At 37.1% G+C, this 16,530-nt stretch overlaps 1 protein-coding gene across 2 annotated transcripts in view; it reads left to right on the forward strand.

Annotated features, from left to right (window-relative positions):
- The window catches only part of ARHGAP15 (Rho GTPase activating protein 15), a 590,073-nt gene that overhangs the window by 7,930 nt on the left and 565,613 nt on the right, over positions 1–16,530 (forward strand). Inside the window, exon 2 of one of the 2 annotated variants that reach the window (XM_087435123.1) lies at positions 14,260–14,345. The exons of the other annotated variant lie outside the window; for it this stretch is intronic. The gene's annotated coding sequence lies outside the window, so the exon portion shown is untranslated. The remainder of the gene's footprint in view (positions 1–14,259; positions 14,346–16,530) is intronic. 2 annotated transcript variants of the gene reach the window in all.

Raw genomic sequence — 16,530 nt, forward strand, 5'->3', positions numbered from 1 at the left:
TCTCGTTACTCTCTTTTTGTTTTCCTAAATAGCCTTTTGGATATAGAGAATTATGGGTTTTCTTGTTTTTTTTTTTTCAAATTGTTTAGCGTCTATCTTCAACCTTGGACTGAATGATCCATGAGAGTATTGACTTTGTCTGTTTTTTTACTACTGAATGCCTAGAACCTCGAACAATGATAGGCATATAATAAACACTCAATGAATATTTGGTTAGTGAAAGAATAACTAATATAAGAGTTGTCTGTGGGCTGTAGAATCAGGGAGGGCTTTACAGAGACTTGTGACTTCTCCTGGGTCTAAAACACAGGGTAAATTTAGGGGAAGAGAAGCTGGAAACATGTTTTTAAACAAGTGACACTTTATGGCACATTTTGAGTAACGTGGTGGTGATGAAAGGTTGGATTAGAATCCTGGATCCATTATATACTATGGTGACTGTCCTAAACTCAGAACAAATAACCCAGCATCTGAAAACATATTACCATAAACTAATGAAAAACACCAACCACCTCTAAGCATTTAAAGTTGAAGCTATTTTGCTAAAACTGTGGAATAATTTTTACTTTAAATTCATTTTCTAAAAACTTAGAGAACTTTTTGTTCTAGTCTCTACTGATGTAATGTCAAGCTTAGAGTCAAAATGAGATATCTCTTTAAAAGAGCTGTGAAAGGTAAAATGCTCAGGAAACTGAGTGCTGCGTCAAGGGAAATTTTTGTTTCTGTTAATTTATCTTTGTGCTTTAATTGACTTCATATCAGAATTTTAAGGGCTAGAAACTGAGAAGTGGAGCCCATATTCATTTTTCTGCTAAATGCTCTGAGAAATCAAGTAATCTGAGACTCCGTATAATATCATCTATTCATACCTTGATAATTCTCCTAAAGGAAGTGGAATTTAGGAGGGAAAATGAATGTTGATTATGCCAGTGGTGTCTCCAACACTATAGTAGGTACTATGGTGTTATAAAAAATAGACAATATTGCTTTAATCTTAAGATACTTGCAGGACCATGAGACTTTCATCAATATAAATTATTAGGGTGGGATTGTTAATAATCATCATCATAGCTATGACGATGCTATTGTGTATAATGCATATTATGTATCAAGTGTTCTTCATACCTAATAGCATTCGATATCCACAAAAATCATGTGAGGGAATTAGTATCCATATTTTAAAGATAAGGAAGTTAAGGTTAAGTGCCCAAATTTACAGAGCTATTTTGTAGGCTGTGTCATGATTTGTACAGAGATCTGGGTAATGGAAAATCCATGTGATTTTCACTATGCCATGCTACAATTTTTAAGCCTGTGAAGTGTTAGCAGTTAAGCAATGTTGGACTTCATTCACGAGGCCCTGGAGTCTAAAAGGATCCTGCTTTGTTTGATGTCTAAAACAATGCCATCTGTGAGAAGCCTGCTGCTTGTACATACACTGCCTTATGCAGAGGTGTTGTAAAATATGTGAGGAAGAAAACACTTTTTCCCTTTTTCCATCATACTGCAAGTACCTTTTCTATTTCTCTTTTTCTGTCTCCTCTGGGCCTATGTGCCCCTCAGCCCTTAAATCCCAACATTCCTTCTTAGGCCATGCCGTCCTTTATGATAATAGCTAGCTACAAATGGCTATTCAGCACTGGAAATGTGGCTAGTCTAAATTGAGTGTATAATAAACACCAGATTTTGAAGATTTAGTACAAATAAAGAAAATGTAAGATATCTCAATATTTTTACGTTGATTATCTGGTGAAATTATAAAATTTTGATATATTGGGCTAAATAAAATATACTACTAAAATTAATTTCACCTATTTAAATTTACTCATCCAATGTGGCCACCAGAAAATTTTAAATTACATGTGTGACTCACATTACATTTCTAGTAGGTGGCACAGCTCTAGACCATCTTCTCTTCCCACAAGACTCTTTTGACATTTTTACCCATTCTTATGATTTAAATTTAATCCCTCAAATACAATCCTTAAATTTCTATGTTTTGACCTTGCCCTTTTTCCCAATATTGTTCCTCATTTCTGATTGTCACTTGATACCTCTTCCATGATGTCCCATCAGCAGTTCAAACTGAATATGTCCCAAGTTAAACCCATAATCAATTTCCCCACAGAATCCTTGTCATTCTTCTAATTTCAGTTAAGATACCACTATTCCTCAAATCACCTAAATAAGTAATCTTGGAATCTCTGTGGACTCCTGTATATCACTTATTTCATATATTCAACCAATTGCCATCTTCTGGGGGCATCCATTCTCTTCTTTCCATTTTTACTTACTGTCATAGTTACTAATTTGGTCATCCATTAAATAGACTATGGCAAAGGGGTCTTACTTACTTTCATACTCTTATCTCTCTTACCTCTTTGTCTATTTCAGATTTATTTTATGTCTTCAGGGTGATGATTGGGTTCAAGTTAATTGATACAAGAATGTCTACTATCTATTTATATTCTATTTTGAGTTTTAAAAGTGATTTTGCCTACATTATTTTACATAATCATTCTAGCACACTAGTGAGAAAAAGCAAGATCTTTTAATAGATTTAATAGAAGAAGACAATGAAGCATGGAGAAACCGAATTGTTTCAGGACATGCTGAGAACATACTTCTCCCACATTCTAGTCCACAACTTTTTTATTCCTTACAGAGATAGTAAAAATATTAAGAGCACAGCCTGGGGAGTCAGAAAAACCAAAGTTCAGCCCTGTGTTCCACCACTTACTGGATATTACGTATGTTATTTTGTGCAAGTTACCTAATCTCTCTGAGCCTGAGTTTCCTCTTCTATAAAAAGGAGGAGATTCCTCACAATGTAAAAAAAGAACTATGCCTAGTTTGTGGCACATTTAAAAAGGTTAAATGTTGTGTGACTAGTAGCCATAGTAGTAATTGTTTTATCGGGTTATATTGAATCAAATGATGACCACTTTTTTCCTTCATTATGATATAAAAATCACGCAAGGATAATTTTGGTTTATTTCAATTCTAGACATTATGATAAGATTATGAAACTCATCAAAACAATTTCTTGCTATTAGTTTCATTTTCTCAGTACAGCTGTGTGGGGGAGTGAAGTATAGCTGTGTAGGGGAGAAGGAAGAAGGCTCACTCTTTTCTTGTTTGTTTACCAATTTTTGGTTGATATGGAAATTTTCCTTCGAGCAGCTCAAGATACGATCTCACTAAAAATACCCTTTAATTTTGAAGAATTAATATTTATCACATAGAGCAATTCACAAAGTGGTAGGCAGCCATTGACTCTTGGACCTGACATTAAAATGAAGCGAAGAAAAACTACAGAGACAAGGAGACAGGAAAAAAAGTAGAATTCTCTTCACCCACTTTTATTTTATATCTGATTTTTGCCTAGGTTGGTCAGGTGGTAACATAGAGGGTTCATGAGTCAGATATGCTGGGGTCCTGGAAAAATGATTCTGAGAAGGAAAAATAAGAAATGAAGTTGGGAGATCCAGGGTCTAGGTTGCTGACCCAGTTAGAGAAGTTTTTTTGTTTGGTTTTGTTTTCCCCCTGCAGAAATCCACTGAGGATTCCATGTATGGAGGCTGAGTGACACCAATCTCAGTCCTAATTCTGAAAGCAGTTGGTATTAGGGCATCCAATTAATGAGAGCAGGTGTGGCAGTGGGAAGTGACTGACAGAATTCTAGGGAGATAAGTAGCTGTGGCACTGTCATTGGAGAACTAGCTCTATCCTACAGGCCAGAGGGCTTTAGGTTAGAATTCTGGCTATAAGAAAGGGGATTAGCAAGTGGGCTGTAGTGGGTGGAAAATCAGCTTGAATGGAAAACTGGAGACTAGTTAGCATGGCAGATGGGTGGAGTGTATGATTTGAGGCAGGGATGGGGGGAGGCAAGATGTAGTCCTTGTTCTGACTCCCCCTGACCATGCTGCACTGTATCCCAGGTCCACTTGGCAGCTTTTGATGTGGAGAAGTAGGAAAGAAACACGAGAATCCAGTGACACTTGAGACTGGGAGTCACACCATTCAATCACAACATGGTGACAAACCGGAACTTTTAGAAAGGCTCATAATACTGGGAGAATTAGAGACAGGTTTTCAGACAGGCACCAAGCGCCTGTAATGTTCTCAATACAAAACAGAGCAACAACACTGACAAATAGAGCCCACAGTCAATTTGGGCAGAAGAGACACACAACTCAAATAGAGAACAGAAAACAATAGAAGTCAGGATATGATTATCTGCCAAAATATAATAGGAACAGTAAAGGAGGTCAGAGCAGAGAGGAGGAAGAGGGGAAATTGCTTAGCAATAGCAAGGAGCACAGCACAATATCCTACTCTTGGTCATTTGAGATCATGTTGAAAAAATTACATGAATAAATGAAATGATGTTAATCTCCAGTGAACCTCTTTCTAAAGCAGTGATATAAACACAGTCTCTTGGTTTTGTTCTCCATTTCCAATCCTATCAACTTGGATTTAAAAATAATAAAATATAGAAAATGATATTGATTAATATGCAGCAGAAACTCTGCTCAATCCACACATCAGAGGAGCAATGCTCCTAGAGGTGATCGACACCAGGGGTCACAATCACAAATGCTCCCAGACCAGTCAGGATATCTATGCAAATCAAGTGGCGAGGGAGAGAACCTGTGTATCAGAGAGGACCTGCCCTGTGTACAGGATGTAGAAGCTGGCCATTCCCAGCTGACAGTTACCATATACACTTCAACCGGTTTTCCACATCTTCTGATTTTTCTAGAGAAGACACACAGATATACACCTTTTTTTAAGGTAAAAATCTTCATTTTTTCATTGGAAACTGATTCAAAACATTGTCTAGGCCCAACAACATATGTCTGTGGGTTGAATTTGGTTGGCAGTCTGCCGGTTTTCCACCTCTTCTTGAATTTATAGCTGCTTCTAAGAAAGCAGGACCAGACTGCAATGATTAGACAGAACTGGAGTTCTCCAAAGAACTTCTGTATATACAATAAATCCTAATAAATGTTTAGAGATGGACCAGCACGTTACATTACTCTATGAAAAAACATCCATTTATGTGTAGCTTTTTCATTTATGTCCTTGTTTTGTTTGTCTAACTTTTATGACTGGGTTCATTTTCCTAACTTGAAAGAACAAACTTTCGTCAGCTGCCAACCCTCTTTAAAGCATTTTTTTAATGATTAAAAGATGTCTCCAAAAAGTTTACTTTTCTAAATAATAGTAAATATAGTAATCCTTAGGTTGCCTGATATTTTCAAAGTGACATGATATAGGTTTTGGACCAGAACATCTACACTTGTATGGACGCATTGTTGTAGGGGAGATAAAAGAGAGGTTTGTATACCTTGGGTGGTGAGAATAATAGTGACAACAATTTAAACACGCTCACATACACACACATACACATGTGAAATCCACTGTGCACAAAATGGGAAAATGTAGCCTGGGTGTAGTCATATAACCCATTTCATTACACAGTGTTATCTATTCATAGATCAGAATCTCTAAGCCTCAGAAGAGTCATGACTAAATGTGTAAGCAAATAAAGGGAAGGTAGAGAGAAAAAGAATTACTGTTCAATAACTTTTAAATTAAATAGACAATCCTGACAGCCATTTTAAAACTCTAAATATTTATGCATTTCCTTTTGACTTCAATGTGCCCAAGCCAAAATTCTATATTTTGCTTTTCAAGGAGCCTGAAGTAAGAGAAATTTGGCTACACTACTTCAAATTACAGTAACATTCAATTGACCAGAACCTAGTTAGGTAGACAACGTGTCTAACCATCTCTCTAACTCCCACCTCCTGAGGAGACGTCTCTGAACCCTACTTTGAGGAAAAAGAAGCAGAACACAATTTGTTTAAGTTGCTTAAGGTGCTTTAGTCCCCAAACAACTCCTGGGTTGAGTTTCTTGATAACGCAGCTGAGCTCTTCAAGAGATTAAGAAATCAAAAACGCCTTTAATTAATCAGCCTAGAAAGAAAAGGATTCGTTTTAAGATGTACAATATATGTAGCATATTGAAGGATCTTCAAAGACAAAGATTAAAAAACTCAGTCAAAAACTTTCCGTTCAAATAATGTGGACTGGTAAATATTTTTTGCTGTTTTTTATATTCTTGGCTTCACTAAGGGAAGCCTCACTGCCCCAAGATTTCAGATTAAATTTGAGTGAAAACAACAATACCTTGTGGAATTTGTTTTGTTCTCACACCAAGCATCCTTTGATATTTAACAAGCAAGAGAACTGTTTTCCAAGTGTTTGAATTGATGTTGCTTTAGTCACACTTAAGTTCATGATATAAACATTAAAAAAAAAAAAAAAAAAAACCACGCTGAAAGTCATAAAATAGACCCAGGTTGCTTGTGGTGTGATCCTTTTGGGTTTTTCTTTTATGTAACAGAATTCATTTTACAGCATTAGTTAGGACTGGATATGTGTTCTGGATAGCTAAACATCATATTTTAATTAATATGAAATAGGATATTCATAGTATTACTTTAATGTACCTATGTGTCTACGTATCGATCTGCATACCCACCTACCTAGCTACCTACTCGCTTCTCTTCTCACTATTCCCAACTACGATCCATACCACTCCCCTCAACCACCAGCATATTCCAAAGTGAAATTTATTCCCAGAAAACTTAATTAGAGCAACAATATTAACAAATATGAACTTAGTAGCAATGGGCTTTAAAAATAAGAAGATATTACAGTAAGTAGTAACAATTTATAACTTTATATAATTCTGTAGACTTGTTTCTCATCCAAGTTCAGCATGCATCTGAATCATCAGGGGTAATAGCCAAACAGGTAGTTTCTAGGCCCCTCCTTAGTCTTGCTGAACGAGAATATCTGTGGAAGGTGCAGTGAAATCTGCATGTTTGTGAACGTCCTCACGTTGACCCATTTGTCCTCACGTTGACCCATTTGTTACTTTTCAACCGAAGTTGAGTTATTTCTGACCCTATCTCCTAGGAGAAATCTTAGCTTAAGGCAGGTAATCTTTAACTAATTCTAGGGGAGTGGAATTCTGTGAGCTCAATAGGAAATTATAACAGGAGATCATGGGTTTTGGTCTGCACTTGTGGTGTACACATTAAGTGTGCCCCGCCTTATTTACAAGTCCCAGTAGCTCAGCAAGTCACGCCTTCCTCATTAGGTATTTGCTTTGTCCCTGACCACAACTTCCTCTACTGGTGACCTGGGCATTTATTGCCTCATTCCCTTGCTAAGATTGAAGTCCTACCTTTCTACTGCCAGTCTCCCTTGTGGGTAATTCAGCTAGCTCTGAACAAAACCCCTGTAATCAGAGCTATGACATTTAGTAGCAAACCTCTTAGTTGATAACAATCTGCAAATCTGAACTTCTGAGTATTGCCCCTCTCAGATTACCAATGGTCTTTCAGGTTTCTTCCCACCTGTTGGATAAATCTTTCTCTTCAACTTGGATCCCCAGATCCAATGTTTACCGAGACTGTGACCAGAGATTTATGTAATTATTAGACACAACTGTGCCTCTTGTCAACATTTGTAGATGAGAGTTCTCCAGCATCTGTTCACTTCAGATGGAGAGCCAGATCCTGGTCCTTTCTCACCGTGATAAATCGTGAGAGATGACTTGTACTTCTAAATTAAAAAGAAAAAAACAAGAATTATCCATTTAGAAAGAAATTTATCACTACCTCACACCAAACACAGAAGTTATTTCCAGAAGAATCACAATTCTAAGAATAAAAGTTGAAACAATAAATCTTTTTAGAGGAAAACTTAGAAATAGTCTTTGTGGCCTTGGATTAGGCAAGGATTTCCTAAGAAGACAAAAAAGCACTAATAATAAAAGGAAATAAATAATACAAGGAAATAAATGATACATGATAAATTGGACAATATAAAAAGAAACTCACAAGTGGGAAAAGGTCATATTGCAACATATATATATTTAAAAATGACGTATCCAGAATATACAACCACTCCTACAAATCAGTAAGAAAAGGACAAACAACCTAACTGAAGAACTAACAAAAGTTTTGCCTAGGCACTTCACAAAAGAATATGGCACAGCAGTCAGCAACACAAATAAAAGTTTGAATGAAATAAGCCCAGCAAGTAAAAGTACATACTCTAGGTTTCTGTTTATATAAAGTTCAAAAATAGGCAAAACTAAGAAGACAGAATAATGATTATGCTTGGTGTCGGGGGGTAGATAGTGACTGGAAGGAGCTTCAGGGGACTTCTGGAGTGCTGATAATGTTGAGTTTCTTCGTCTGAACGTGGTTACACAACTGTGTTCAGTTAGTGACAATTCATTAAATTTCGTACACAAAAACAGGCGTACACACACACGTATAAACATCCATGTACTATTTAAAATGTTTTTTATGCTTACATAATTGAGAGGGAGAGAAACTGATTTTTAAATGCATTAAAGGAGATATTCTGAAATATTTTATTTTAATGGTGTTTTCGTTGTCACAACAATGGACTATGACATTACTGTCCCATTCTCAGACATGTCGTTTTGGCACTGAAATCCAATCCAATCAGTTCAGAGTTTGAAGACATGAGCGTTAGGGAAAAACTAATCGGATACAAATACAAATTTGCTAAATAAAACAAATGTCAGCCATATTTGACTACTGTCAATTACTGACTCTGCTAATTACTGTCAGACACTAATTATGCAATATGCAGCTTCCCCATATTTAAACCTGGGCAGGCCAAGCTAGAGATAGAGAGAGCCTGGTGTACTGCAACCAGTACGTGATTAGATTTAATCTGCTTGATTAAAGGGCTTTGCAACTGAGTCACTTTAGTAAAAAAATACTATAGAACATGAAATCCCAGAAAACAAGCAATCACAGGTTGAAATATACTTTTTGCACTTGATACTCTTTCAAAAAAGATCAGAGAATCAGTCCTGTCCCAGAGAATGTCTGAGACTGCTTGTTTGGCTAGTTTTCTAATACTGCGGCTGCTGAGCAACTTATTCTACAGCCAGTGTTTTCTCCTGAAGTGATATTTCATCATCTAGTGCCCAAAGATAGTCACCCGTTTCCCCTTAATTGATACTTGTACGCAAGAGGTGGAAAATGGCTCAGCATTTCTTGCTAGATTAGGTCAAAACTGTAAGAGGAAACAGAGAGAAGATTGCATTACTTATGCCCCTTATGGTTCTCCTGGGTATCTAAGGAGATTGCCATTTCATAAAATTTCTGATGCTGCCGAAACATAATTACAATGGCTCAGGCGTTTTGTTCCTATTTGCTTTTCAATTTTTTCCTACTTATCTGATCACCAGAGGGAAATTCACAAGCAGTTCCTTCTGAATCTGTTCCTTCTGATTAGCTCCTTTAATCTTAACTTTATTTTTCTTCTTTATCCTTCATAAGATGTAATTGTACCGTTGAACCTCTCCTCTGTAAATGCTTCATTTTGTCATTCCTGTGAAGTCTTTAGCTTTCTCTTCATTTGATTGGCAACCATAAGCATTAAACATGTACCTGGAAGTTCAAAGTGAGGTTCCTAAAGTTTTGGAGTATTTTTTTTCCCCAGATTACTGGGTGCTTTTATCATAAGATTAGTGTTTACAAATAGATTCTGTGATATTTATTCTGATTTAAAGTTAATTAAAAAGCATCCCGTGAGAATGCTATCATTCATTGTGCAGCCTCAGTGGCTTCAGATCCATTCTTCTGGGTCTCTCTTCACTAAGTCTTTTGGGCAGGGATTATGCCTTAAACAACGTCATCCAAGTTTCCCGGGATCTGTTAGACAAAACCCAAATTCTTTAATATGAACTGCTAGGTTCTCTTAATCCAACCCTAACCAACTCTGTCTCACTTGCTTTCCCACTTAACCACACGCACTCTATCATTTGATGTGGATGTTCACTCCTCTTTTCCTTAAACCTTGTGATCTTAGCATGCACTGCTCTTGACATCCCTTCTCCGCCTTTTGGAGTTCTATTTATCATACAACATCGAGGTTGTATGTCACCTTCACCTTGAAATTGTCCTCAGTCCCATCCTCCATTGCTCTCTTATCAGACTCCATGGTAGGCAAGTTAGTGTCTAACTCTACCCCAGGATTCTTAATAATTTTTGTCAAAACTGTGGAACCTAGCAAGTCTATTCAGAGTAGAGGCTCAATAAGTATTTGAAATGTAAAATCAGTTGCTTTGCTTCCTGTAGGATGGAGACTAAAAGGCTAAGGTGCCCAGGGGCTGAGAGATGGCAACAGACTACCAAGATCTAAAAAAGTGATTAAGGTTCCTACCGCACAATTTTGCCCGGGACTTATTCTACTTAAAAAATACATTTTAGTTGTAATTTTCACTGTTTAGGATGCCCACATTCAATGATAATAACTGTATTACAATTTATCCATGCAGCTGACTTGCCAGACTTTGTCAGTAAGTGCAGCATATTGCCCAGATTCCCTGATTTAAGTTAAGTAAATGCAAAGGCTTATTATCACATTTCCTATATATAACACCTGCTCAGTCAAAGACAATGTTACCCAATGGGGTACCTATGGTCAAATTCCTTTACTGTGATCTTCCTTTCTCATTATATTTGACATTTTTGAAACTGAGTTTTATTGCACTCTCTCCATTTATGGAAGTGGTCTGGGGAAATTAGACTTAATAGAGATGTAGAAGCCACAGGGAAAAAAGAAAAAGAAAGTGAACTGGAAGGAAACTGAAATTAAAATGTTATTTTGGTAAATGGCTGCTGTGGTGGAGATGACAAACAATTGCAATGCAAGTTAATTACTGACCTGTCAGGAAAGTGTAGCACAAAGGTTGTGCCACACATTACTGGAGCTACCACAGCCACAAGTCATTTCCACAGGGGAACAAACAGACCGTGCTCTACCACAGATCAACATAAGATCTTTCCAGGGGATAGAAATGAATTTCTCAGAGAAGCAATATTTGTACAGTTGCCATGAGCTCTCAGCAGACCTGGAGAAACAGCTCTTCCCACACATTCCAGGAAAGCAGCGGGGTCATATCACCACAGAGGACTCCTGATGTTTAGGCAGTGAGAACTGTAGCTCTTGGTGGTTGGGGTGACCAGACAGCTAACGTGCCACACAGTGAAAACCCAGGGTAACACCCAAGGAATGGGAATCCCCTGGGGTACACACAATGCTTGCCTCTGGGATGGGTTTCCTCACAAAATCCTCAGCGGTAACCCATGTCAGGCAAGAGAATCCTTCTTTTTGGAGAAAGAATATCAAACACTAAAGAAATTTGAAATTCAAGGGAGACTTTCTGTATTGTCAGAAAAAATAACCCTGCTAAATTCTAAGACGATGATAAATGTCATTCTTCATGAGAAAGAAACAAAAGGGTCATTCTGAAATGGAAATATGGTATTCTTCATATTTTTAATAATTCACATAAATCTCCAAGTATACTTTAATGCTACCCTCGGAAGGTATGAAAAGCATTGTTTTTTTTTCTGCATCTAACTTGTCATGAAATATCCATAGTTCATTGGCCCTTAGAAACAATGACCAAAGTGAGTTATACATATTTCAAATAAGAAAAAAACTCTGTCAAAGACAGTTTCCTGTTGGTAATGCTTTGCTTGGCTATATACACTGACATTACCTAGTTTCCATATTTGTTTTCCATGTATATATTGAACAAAGGTTTGTGTTCTCTACTATTTTGTCAGGAAGCACAGGAACATTTCTAAATAATTAAATAGAGTTACATGATGCATATGGCTGCACTATGATCATTTTATCTCCTTAATCTCTGTCAGATTTTCTTTGGAATTCTTGTTACCTTATTTTTCCATCCACAATTTCCATTTGATTTGGGGGTCTATGACTAAAGCAAGGATGTTTGGGGATGCAGGCCTTGGGTGCTGTCCTGGGACTGCTTTGAACATGCTGTGGTCCCATGGGGAAGATGCTTGGTATCGCTGAACTTCAATGTTCTCTGCTCTGAAGCATGGAGATTATATCATAGTGCCTGTTCAATCTCTCCTAGCTCAAAAAATTCTTAATATGCTTTTACTTTTAATGCTGCTGATGAGAAAGAGATGTCAAAAATACACTTTTTAACTCAAAAGGGCAAGCTAGTGAGCCTTAGTGGAATTAACAGAGTGCAAGAAATAATTGACAGAGCAGCTATGAAATTTATGATTAGATGAAATATCACATTCACTCGTATTTGGGTATTTGCAGTATGTGTGGGAAAATCAGGCCAAGAATACTACTGAACCAAGTCTGTTGAGCAGAGCCAAAGTTTGTTTGGCTCTTATGAAGTGCATTCTCATCACTGCTTCCTGTTTTTAAAACAGTATTGAAAGTGGAACTAGTGCAATATCACAAACTATTCTTGCTCTTCTCTTGGTACATATAAAATCAGGAAGTCTAGAGAAATTGTGAAGCCAGTCTTAACTGATTTACATTTCATTGTCTAACTCAGGGATATTTGTTTGGAGAATTTTGTTAAATCAGTATATATTTTAGATTCATGCAAAATGAACCAATTCTTCAATATTTTCATTAGTCACTCACCAAGGCCTCCTATAAGAAAATAAATGCATAAAGAATCAACGTTTTCTCTAACAAAATTTAATAATGATGAGGATGAATAGATGATATGTTACAGGAAGAACAAAGGGAATACTGAATAGGTATATAGATCACATGAAACAAAGTTAATGTGACTTATAGTTAACAAAATGCTTGATGTTACTAAGTTGCATACAAATAAGCATAGACAAATACTATTGACTTTACAATGTACTCTATCAAATCTAGAAAATCGAAGTCAATGAGAAATGAAAACACGGATGGAACCACAGAATATGATTTCAAATCCCTGTGAATATACCTGGAATAATAACACAGAAAGACTCATAAATTGGAGTTCTTCATTGCCTGTAGGAGTATTTTCTGAAATTGGTATATCTTGTCCTGGAAGCACATCCACTTCCAGATGCTAGAAGCCAAGTCATGAGAGACCCTGGGGCATAAGGGTTCCTTTTGACTTGACACTGGGCAGGCTTTGTAATGGACTTTGTTCCCATTGAATCTTCTTTCATAAAGACTCAAAAATAAGACCACTATCGCAAGGCTATCGCATTGCACAACTCCAGGAGGCACCATCTGCTGGAATGCAATACAGTATCCTTTACCTAGTCACAAATGCTACCTTCTCCTGAATTTACTTAAGGTCATACACAGAGCAGACTGGTCACAGCTCTTCTACTCCAAGATATTTCTTCCATATAGCCAGAAGAGTTTCCAGTTTTGAGATGCAGGTAAGTGCTTCCCTGAGAGTTAAGGGGAATCATTTACGACATTGTGGTAATTAGTTTAATCATTCACCTCCCATATGCATCTAAGTGGTTCACTGAGAGAATGAGTATGTTTGAAGGATGTAGGTAAGGAGGAATGCATGATGGAATTTCAGAAACGTTGATTCTGTAGATGAGATGAGCCCTGAGTACGTGCTGCAGTGAGGGGCTTTGGCATCCAAAACATGAAAAGGATCATAGGGTGCCTGGTAGGGGAAACTAAAGAGTATTAGGATGTAGGCGAGGGCAAAATGGGAAGTTGAAAGAGGGTAAAGAGAAAGGGCTGAGAGAAGCAAATGCAACTTGCAAAATTTGGGCTAGAAATGCCTCATCCACTTGCTGTGAGAGGTTGAATGAGCATAAATGATCTCTGAACCCACAAGTACAGCTGTTACAAGTTCTACAGCCACTAGTACAACTGTCATTTCAGTCCATCAAATTTCCTTCCTCCTCTGTCCTCCCTCATTCCTCCTGCACCTCCCTCAGCAGGGGGTTCCTGCTTCCCTCTGTCTGGCACTCAATTCATCCATACAAGATATTTGTGTATTATGCCAAGGAAAGCCTTCTTCCCACATTCTCTTCCTCAGAGAGTCTAGAATACCAACCCCTTACAGCACTGTAAGAAAGGATGGGCTCTCAGCCAATCCCTCAGCCCCGTGAGAAGCTAGCAAGACGATCAGACTCACCCATGCCGAGGATAAATGCCATTTTCTTCATGAAACCCATCATTTCTCTTTTCCTTGAACTTCCTTGGTACTAAATATTTCCTTCATGACACATTTCAGTATCTACCTTACGAGCTCACAATTTTTTGCATACCTTTGCATTACTGAGCCTTTTGCCTGAAATGCCCAACTTGCCCTTGCTTAGCTACAGCATCAGCTGATCCTTTGCAAACTTTCTCTCCACATCCCAGGTCCACCTGAGTTTGATGCTGTTGCTTCTCTCCTCACCCGGGCACAACTCTATTCTCATTTGATTATTGATCACCGTCACCAAACTGTAAGGCACTTGGTAAATAAGAAAAAAAAGTATCTGCCACTTAGGAGAATCTCAATAAAAGTTGAATGGATAATTTATTTTCTGCTGGTAGGAATCTTCAAGGAGAGGTTTTATGGCATTTTCTGTATTGTTCTCGGAGCAATACAGTGCTCTGCAAAATTAGAAACAATCAAATATTTTCAAATATTAAACAATTATGAAATAGTATCAGGGGAATACCATTGTAGAACAAAATACAAGGGAAGCTGAGTAAAGAGAACAAATAGAGTGCAGTGGGATATCAACAAAATGTGAGGGTGGGGTCAGATGGGAAAGGAAGTGATGGCGCTAGAGGAGAGAAAGACTGAGGAAAGAAATAATATTTACACTGTGGTAGTGGGAAAGATCACTCTAATGGAAAGATCTGAAGAAGGAAGATTTTTAAATATTTTCCTGCAGGCTGTCCCCAAAAAAACAGGTGGGGAAGCCATATAAGAGGTTTTTTAAGTAATCCAGCCTTTTGACAGTAACACATCACTGGGCGAATTATGAGTTGATTGTGAAATAAATACAAGAATGCAAATGTTGCTTTGACACTGAAATTTGCGCAGACTCTGAGGAAGCAACGTGTCCTATAAATGGCAGGTGGCAGGGCTATGTAAATATGGTGGCTTCATGCTCTTAGTCAGAAGATAGCAGCTTTAGCCTGAGTGATTTTCCTCACTACTATTACAAACATACCATCTTGAGAGTTTGAATCTAAAGAGTAATATGTAAGATCAAGCCTTGAATGCACTCAAAGGAGAACCCAGATTTTTTCTAGAAAAGACTTATATGTTTAGTTATAGATGCCCCCCAACCCCCACCCAAATCCTTTGGGCATCAATTCATACCAAAGCATTTACATTGTTGCTTATCTGCCTAAAACTACTGAGCTCTGTAACTCTGCAGTCATACTTCTTGAGCTCCCAGTCTTTTAGCACCTCAGTATCAGAAGTGAAAAGGACCTTACAGATCACAGCAATCCTCTTGGCTGCTCCTGCCCTCTCGCTATCAGATTTTTCCATTGACTTGTACAGGATCACGAAGGTGACCATTAGAGACAGTGCCGCCATTAGAAGTCACTGCGGGATCTTTTTGTGCAACCAGTCTAATTACTACGAATCTAAGGCCTCCATTACAATGACAATCCCTAGATTTTCATTCCTTCATTCATCCTTACTTCATTCACTGAAATATACTCTGAAAAAACTCATGCTTTTAGTAGTAGCATCTTCATAAATGTCATAAATTCACTTTGTTGTTTTGAAGTAGTTTCTACTTGGCTAAGAAAAATTAATGTCCTCAACGACAAATGATACACAGAATAAAACCAAAAACTTATTATCCTACACAGGGGAATATGGAGAAATAACTATTTATATCATCTGCATGTGATTGTATTTACTTTTTAAAAAATACATAATACTCTGTATCTTATTCTAGTTAGATATAAAGGTAAGATCCCTTATGTCTACATTAATGGCCAGATTTGATACATTTTAAAATCCTTCTCATCAAACTAGCTGTCATTATATTTCTATGGAATAGTAGGGATAAGACATTTTTCTGTTATTACTTCAAATTTTTATTTCAAATCTTATTGAAAGAGCTCTTTTATTCTCATTAGATAAATTTTTATAATACATCACTCATATAGGAATATAAAAATGAAAACATGAGCAAAATAAATTGGTTAATGAATTACTAAACTTTCCTATAAACAATTTTGTGAGGTATAACTGAAGTAGAATAAAGTGCAAGTATTTAAAGTATACAATTTGATCATTTTTAATATAAGTATATGATTGTTAAACCAATAGCACAATCAAGATAACAAACATATCCATCACCTCCAAAAGTTTCTTTGTATCCAGTATAATCCATTCTTCCCTCCATCCTGTCAGTAGGCAATCGCTGATCAGCTTTCTGTCACTGTATATCAGTCTGCATTTTCTAGAATATTATATGTGAAATCATTAGTACTCAATAAGCATATTTTTTGGGGGTCCTGGCTTTTTTCACTCAGCATAATGAATTCGCAATTCATCCATATGGTTGCATGCATCAAAAGTCCATTCTTTTTTATTGTTGAGCAATACTTCATGGTGTAGATAAACTAGAATTTGTTTATCTTTTCACTGGTTGATGGACATCTGGGTCTTTT

Source organism: Ceratotherium simum, chromosome 9 (genome assembly GCF_057802395.1).
Source record: "Ceratotherium simum simum isolate JZ-2026a chromosome 9, ASM5780239v1, whole genome shotgun sequence".
Taxonomy (NCBI): Eukaryota; Metazoa; Chordata; class Mammalia; order Perissodactyla; family Rhinocerotidae; genus Ceratotherium; species Ceratotherium simum.